This window comes from Arachis ipaensis, chromosome B07, assembly GCF_000816755.2.
Source record: "Arachis ipaensis cultivar K30076 chromosome B07, Araip1.1, whole genome shotgun sequence".
NCBI lineage: Eukaryota > Viridiplantae > Streptophyta > Magnoliopsida > Fabales > Fabaceae > Arachis > Arachis ipaensis.
In genome coordinates, this window is record NC_029791.2 from 120,948,250 (window position 1) to 120,956,883 (window position 8,634).

Consider the following 8,634-nt stretch of genomic DNA (forward strand, 5'->3'; position numbering starts at 1 on the left):
AATATAAATTTAATTTCCTTAAACTTATTACAAGATTTATACGATCTTCGCTTTATTTGATAACTAATTTCTTTTACATATTATTTTATTTCTAGTGGATCACCTAAATACTGAGTGTTTTGGTGTTTAATAAATTTTTGGAATGTTTTTTATTATTCGTAAAAAAAAAAGTTTAGAAACAGTACTTTTATTAAAATTTGATCAGGATATAATTAGTAAAAAAAATGAGTAATTTTTTATCATTAAATATAATCTGATTTGTAAAAGTACAATTCGCCGTTAATGTATTGTTAATCTGCCAAAAATATATTGTAAAAAAAAATATTTTTTGTTTATAAAAAAGTATAATCTGAAAAAAAATATACTATGAATCTGCCGGAAACATATTGGTCTAAGTAGGTGTGTTCCACATACTGCTCTTCAATATAAAAATAAAAAATCGTCACTTTGATATCATGATTAGCTTTATTATAAGGGGGTTAAAAGAAATGTTAAAACCCTATGAATTTTGTTATGAATTGTGTACGCGTGAGCCTGCCTAAGTTGCTTTAATTTGGGTGCTTTCTCCAACGTCAGAAATCATGACTTCACTTGGCAAATCATCACAACTCCACCAATGGATTTGGCAACCTTCCAAAACCTAGTGATTTTTTTTATGTCGAAGAAGAAGTTGCTACATCTTCCGGATAATTAATCATATTGTGTATGTTTGAAGATAATAATTCGATTCTAGGATTTCTAGCTAATTCTTTTTTCTATTAACGTACAACATACCAAACATAACCCAAACGCACATCACCAACTTCAAGAATGAATTAAACAACATTAGATGTAACACATCCATAACTAATTAACAACATAGGATATATAGTACGGCTCATGAGTAATAAGCAATGTATATTGTAAAATAAGCAAGAGTAATATTTAATAAAGTAAATCACTCCTTATATATAAAAATATTTAAAAGAGACAATAAAAAATTAATTTAAATCAGTTAAAAATTATTTTATTTTATATTTATTAATTATTTTTAAAATAAATACATAATCTCAAAATTAATATTGTTGTGTGGGTAACCTGAAATAGATGGATCGGGCTAGAGCAGAAGGCCCAAATAGGGGAGGAGGGTGGTCTCCGACCTGCTTTACATCTGGGAGCCGCTGTTCGAGTTGTGTATATAAAAGAATAGAGGGTGGTATCTGCAAAGACACTCCGATGCCTAAGTTAGTAAGGGGGTAAGCAGGTTTAGAGTATTGGAATTTAAAGATACCTGAGGAGTGTCAGTGTATTTATAGGTGATGTGCCAATAACCACCGTTGGAGTGGTTCCACTATTAGTGGTGGATAACCGTCCCTATCTTAGGGTTGTTGAGATCTCTCTCCTAGAAGTGGGTGAGAGATTTGGAGAGGTAGTTACTCATTTAGATAAATATGAGCTGCATGTTTCAGTCGGCTCCGACCTCTTAGAGGAGGTCGGATGAGCGGATAAGACTACTCTTTTTGACTGGACCTTTTAACTTTATTGGGTCTGGCCGTTGTATTGGGTCAGGGTTCGACCAGAGGAATCATCCAACCGAGGTCTAATCCGGAAACTTTTAAGACACCTAGCTTGGTGTCCGTCTTGGTGACTGAGGGCTCTTGGAGAGTCTCTTGGATTAGGCTCTTGGAGAGTCTCTTGGATTAGGCTCTTATTATTCCCTCCTGGTTTGGTACTTGCCAACTTGGAGAGGGCGTCGGCTCTGCTGTTAAACTACTGAGTTATGTGTCTAACTTCAGTCTCTGAGAATCGCCTAAGATGTTCCATAGTTTTTTCTAAGTACCTTTTCATATTTGGGTATTTGGCTTAATATTCTCCATTAATTTGTGAGGTCACTACCTGAGAGTCACTGAAGACCGCTACTTTGGTCGCACCGACTTCTTCTGCTAGCTTTCGTCTAGCAATCAGTACTTCATATTCTGCCTGATTGTTGGAGGTCGGAAATTCAAATTTTAAGGAGACTTCTATTTGAGTTCCTTCTTGGTTGACTAGTATGATGCCTGCACTGCTTCCGACTTGTTGAACGAGCCATCCACGTATATTTCTCAGGCGGTGGAGGCCTCCTTTTGCTTTCCTGCGTATTCTGTCATGAAGTCGGTCAGGCACTGAGCTTTAATTGCCGTCCGAGTTTTGTACTTTAGGTCGAACTCGGATAGCTCTATCGCCCACTGAACCATTCTGCCCGCAACATCTGTTTTTAAAAGGATTTGCTTCATAGGCTGGTTCGTCCGAACTCTTATTGTGTGAGTTTAAAAATAAGGTCGAAGCCTTCTAGACGCCACTATTAAGGCATACGCAAACTTCTCGAGTTTTTGATACCTTAACTCAGGGCCTTGTAGAACTTTGCTGGTAAAGTAGACGGGATGCTGCCCGACCTCGTCTTCTTGTATTAGTGCTGATGCTACAGCTTTCTCGGCGACAGCCAAATACAAGATGAGTTCTTCTCCGATTTTAGGTCGGGTAAGAACAGGAGGTTGGCTTAAAAACCTTTTGAATTCCTGTAAAGTTTCTTCGCATTCAGGAGTCCATTCGAACTGGCATCTTTTTCTTAGTAGAGAAAAGAGTGGAAGGGATCTCAACGCTGATCCCGCTAGGAATCTGGATAGAGCTGCAAGTCGGCCGTTTAACTGCAGGACTTATTTCAGGCAAGCCAGACTTTTCATCTCTAGGATTGCTCTATACTTGTCGGGGTTAGCCTCTATCCCCCTTTGTGTTAGTATGAATCCTAGAAATTTTTCAGCCTCTACTGTAAAGGTGCATTTTGCGGGATTCAATCTCATCCCATGTGCCCTTATGGTGCTGAAGACTTGTGAAAGATCGGTCAGGAGGCTAGCCTCATGATTGGTTTTTATTAGCATATCATCCACGTATACTTCCATTAAACCCCCAAGGTGAGGTGCAAATACCATATTCATCAACCTTTGGTATGTGGCTCCTGCATTTTTTAACTCGAAGGGAATGACCACATAGTAGTAATTTGCCCTAGGTGTGATGAAAGACATTTTCTCCTGATCTGGCTTGTACATCGGGATTTGATTGTATCCCGAGTATGCGTCCATGAACGACAAATATTGATATCCCGAGATGGAATCTACTAGGGCATCAATATTTGGAAGGGGATATGGATCTTTTGGGCATGCTTTGTTGAGGTCGGTGTAATTAACACACATCCTCCACTTGCCGTTCTGCTTTTTGACCAGCACCACATTTGCCAGCAAGGTCGGATACCTGACTTCTCTGATAAAGCCTGCTTCTAGCAGGGCTTGTACTTGCTCTTCAACCACTTGAGCCCATTTGGGTCCAAGCTTCTGTCTTCTTTGTTGGACAGGTCGGGATCCCGGGTACACAGCCAATTTGTGTGACATAAGTTCGGGATCTATCCCAGGCAGTCGGACGCTTTTCAGGCAAAGAGGTCGGAATTTTCTTGTAGGAGCTTTGTAGTTTCTGCTTCATATCTTCTACTAAATTAGCTCCTATGTTGGTATTCTTTCTGGCCTCTTGCCCGATCTGCACCTCTTCAGTTTTTCCTCCGGGCTGTGATCGTAGCTCTTTCTTAGCTCGTACTCCTCCGAGCTCAATGGTATTGACTTCTTTGCCTTTACCTCTTAGGTTAAGGCTTTCATTGTAACACTTTCTTGCCAACTTTTGGTCTCCTCTGATGGTGGCTATCCCTCCCGGTGTTGGGAGCTTCATGCAAAGATGGGGAGAGCCGATTTAGGGTTGTCCTACCTATCAGAGCGTTATAGGCGGAGCCCACAGCGATGACAATAAAGTCAATGCTCAGAGTTTTGGATTTCATCCCCCTTCAAAGGTTGTGTGTAGAGGAATGAAGCCTAGTGGCTTAATTGGGGTATCCCCCAATCCGAAGAGAGTGTCAGGGTATGCCCTTAACTCTTTTTTGTCCAATCCCAACTTATCAAATGCTGGTTTGAACAGGATGTCGGCTGAACTCCCCTGATCCACCAGAGTTCTATGTAAGTGTGCGTTGGCGAGGACCATGGTAATCACCACTGGGTCATCATGGCCGGAAAAGATTCCTTGCCCGTCCTCCTTGGTGAATGAGATGGTGGGGAAGTCAGATAATTCATTTCCGACTTGGTAGACTTCCTTGAGATGCCTTTTCCGAGATGATTTTGTGAGTCCTCCCCTGACAAACCCTCCCGAGATCGTATGTATGTGTCTTCATCATCTCTTTTCTGCGGCGGACCTCTCTGCTCTTCATCATCTCTTTTTCTCTTTCCGTGATTGTCTGACCTTTCCATGAGATACCTATCAAGCCGACCTTCGCTGACCAGCTTTTCTATCACATTTTTTAGGTCGTAACAGTCATTGGTAGAGTGTCCGTACAGCTTGTGATATTTGCAGTATTCACTACGACTCCCCCCTTTTTATTCTTGATGGGTCGAGGGAGAGGTAGTTTTTCAGCGTGACAAATTTTCCTGTAGATATCGACTAGAGAAACTCGTAGAGGAGTGTAGGAATGATATCTCCTGGCCTTTCTGACCCGACTTCTTTTTTCTTGGGCTCTGTCTCCTTCTCCTTTGATGGGTGAGAGAGCTCGAACCGTCAACTTGGCTCCCGCAGCCTGGCATTTTCCTCCATGTTGATGTACTTTTCAGCTCTTTCTTGTACATCACTCAAAGAGGTCGGGTGCCTTTTCAAGATGGACTGAGAGAAGGGTCCTTCTCGGAGCCCATTTACTAGGCCCATGATCACAGCTTCAGTGGGCAAATCTTGTATTTCCAACCACGCCTTATTGAATCTTTCCATATAATCCCTCAGAGGCTCTCCGACCTCCTGCTTTACTCCTAGCAGGCTAGGTGCATGCTTGACCTTGTCATTTTGAATGGAAAAACGGGTAAGGAACTTGCGCGAGAGGTCATCAAAGCTGGTTACCGACCTGGGGGGGGGGAGGCTGTCGAACCACTTCATCGCTGCCTTCATTAAAGTCGTCGGGAATGCCTTGCAATGTGTTGCGTCTGAAGCGTCCGCCAAGTACATCCGACTTTTAAAGTTGCTAAGGTGGTGTTTCGGGTCAGTCGTCCCATCATACAGGTCCATGTCAGGGCTTTTGAAGTTTTTGGGAACTTTTGCCCTCATGATATCTTCTATGAATGGGTCTTCTCTCCCAATGGGGTGCCTTCTCGATCCGCGCAAAATCTCCTACCTCAGAAGTTGGATTCCAGCCTTAGGGGCTTTTCTTCAAGCTCTTTTTGTCGCTCAGCTTCCCTCCTTAGGTGTCTTTCCACCTCGCGCTGTCGCTCCAGCTCCTGTTCTAGTTGTTCAAGCCGTCCTTGGTGGCCGTGTAGCAGCCCCATGAGATCGGCAGAATAAGGTTGTTCCTCTCTTTCAGGTTGACGAACTTCAGAGTGGATCGCTTTTGATCCTTGAGCGTGCGAGGGGCCTTCGTTGTGTTGTCCTCCCATTCCTTGGAGGGATATTATCGCCCTGTCATTGTTGGCTGCGTCTTGGTATTCTTGCTCAGATTCCGACGTGGTGTGTCCGTCTTCGTGCTGGTCATCCGCCATTATGAGTTGATCTTCCAGGTCCCCGGCAACGGTGCTAATGTTGCGTGGGTAACCTGAAATAGATGGATCGGCTAGGGCAGAAGGCCCAAATAGGGGAGGAGAGTGGTCTCCGACCTGCTTTACGTCTAGGAGCCGCCGTCCGAGTTGTGTATATGAAAGAATGGGGGGTGGTACCTGCAAAGACACTCCGATGCCTAAGTTAGCAAGGGAGTAAGAAGGTTTAGAGTATTAGAACTTAGAGATACCTGAGGGGTGTCAATGTATTTATAGGTGATGTGCTAATAACCATCGTTGGAGTGGTTCCACTATTAGTGGTGGATAACCGTCTCTTTATCTTAGGGTTATTGAGATCTCTCTCCTAGAAGTGGGTGAGAGATTTGGGAGGTAGTTACTCATTTAGATAAGTATGAGCTGCATGTTTCAGTCGGCTCCGACCTCTTAGAGGAGGTCGGATGAGCGGATAAGGCTACTCTTTTTAACTGGACCTTTTAACTTTATTGGGCCTGGCCGTTGTATTGGGTCAGGGTATGAACAAATATATATAATAAGAGTATTTTAGTCATTTTTTATAATAGGGATATTGTAGTCATTTTTTATAAAAATAATATTAATTTAGACCGATTTAAAATTTGATTCACCATTTTTTGGTCAAATTAATTTTTTTGGCCTAATTTTGACAAAAATAATACGATTTAGTCGATTATATGCAAGGTTCTGAGAACCAGACCGGTCATCAAACCGCTTTAGTTACTGGTTCACTGGTTTACTGGTCTAACCGGTTCAACCGGTGGTTCAACCAAAAAAAATTATTTTAAAATAAAATAATAAATAAATTAAAAATTAATTATAGTCTTATATAAAACTTAAAATATCTTCCAAATTTAAAATACTGCATGAAATATCATCAACCAAATCCATATGATCTTATCAAACTACAAATTTAAAAGTTAAATAGTAAAAATAAATATTTAAATATTAAATGTCAAAATGAAAAAATTGTTTTAGTGTGTTAAACTATTTTGTAGAAGATTTAAAGTGACAATAAGCTAATAAAATGACATTCTAACTAAAAATGTTACTAACAAGACAACCCACTCAGGAACTCCGTAAAATATCCCAGCAGTGTAATATACTCGTACTCATAAAAGTGGATGTCATTTTGTCTATTATCAATATACAATATTTTCAAACCCTAACAACTAATTTAGATAATTCATAATTTCTAACCCATAAAAGAATGATGGCAGGAACCACAACACTAGGTGGAATAATAAACACAACCCATTTTTTGCTTGAAATGTAAAGCTTGGAAAATGGATTAGATTTTTTCACTGTGAATTTAAAAATAGAAAGTAGGACTATAAAACTGAAAGTACATAAAATATATATGACTTTAGTGAGGTCTTAGAGGGAACATATCATCATTTGTATCTTGCTGATCCTGTTCACTATGGGTAGAAAAGGAGATGGATCTTACAATAAATATTACAAAATCGCAACAAGTAATCCCTAATCCCTAAACAAAAATTTCAATAATGATTTGATTTTCTTTTTTAGCAGCAGCAAAAAATTTCAACAAAAATTTCCGGAATTAAAAAAAGAGCAGCATCACAAAATCAGAAAAAATTAGCAATTTAACAATTTCACATTAAAAATCAGCAAACAGAGCATAAAAGGAATAGAAGAACTAAAGAAGTGAAAGCAATGCCACTAACCTTCGACGGAAACACAGACGGCGACCGGGGAGACGACGGCGAGCGACAACACGGCGGCGAGCTACTCCAAGCCTCGAACAGAGAAGCCACGGAGGACGGGAACAGGGGAAAGGAGGACACCGAGCTACAAGAGAGGGCCTGGGCTCGGCACAGCTGGAAGGAGGAAGCCACGGAGGCGCCGACAGCACAGATGGCGGCGGCACTGCGGCAGATCCGTTGCAGGGACCAGGGAGAACCTAGGGTTTGGGTTTGCTTCAGAGTGCAGAAGGTCACAGTGATTCACAAAAAGGGGGGTTGTATTGGGGAAGGGGGTGAGACGGTTAGTGAGTGAGGCTGAACCATGGGATGTCTTTTTTTTTAAAAAAAAAAGATAAAAACGACACCGTTTAACAAGAACCGGCCGGTTACTAATTCGGTTCAACCGGCTGGTTTTTAGCCGGTTCAACGGTTTTATAGCGCTTTGCAAATGAGAAGTTATTAGCAGCGGACCGGACCATTTACATCGCCAGTTTTCGGTTTGACCGGTGCGACCAGCCGGTCCGGTCCGTTTTTCAGAACATTGATTATATGTGTTAAATTTTAATTATTAAAAAATATTTAAAAAAAAAAGATGTTTTAGACGTTTTTATTGAAATGGCTTCCTTAGTATATTAGTGTTCATATTGTTAGAAACAAGAGACTGAGAGAGTAATCTGAAAAATGTATTATTGAGTTGTGTTGAAAAGATATAATATACAAAGGGTATTTATAGGTACTAAATGAATCAAAGTAATAAAGATATAGAATCCTACAATTAATGTACAGATATACTATATAAATATAGACGATATTAATTGATCTAAATTGATTCTAATGATTCTCTAACACATATTTAAGGTACTAACAATAACAAGTGTATTATTAATCAGAGTCAACGGAGTCCTTAAACACCTTGTTCGTATTTATTAATGTTTTATTGGGATAATAGGACAAATTAAAATTATGTATGTTGCTTCGTTGATTAAAATTCAATTACAAGCCCGTGGTTTACTGAATGATGCTGGCATTCTGCAATTTTCCAGTGATAAAGGAAAGTGGCGACAGAATGAACGAGCTACCTGTGAAGTGTAGGTAGATATGAAATTATGAATAGAGCAGATAACTATATATGAAGCACAGTCCAAATAATTCTATTACTGTAGCACACTGCTCCTTGCTAGAAATTTTCACGGGTGAGGCTCCAATTTATATTTTAATTTTGAATATATATTCAAATAGCTCTTTAAGAAATTTTGCGGTAAGATGTTTTCGTTTTAAAATTTTTTTATTATATTAAGGTCTCTAAGATATATAAATTTTTATTTTAGTTAAATTCA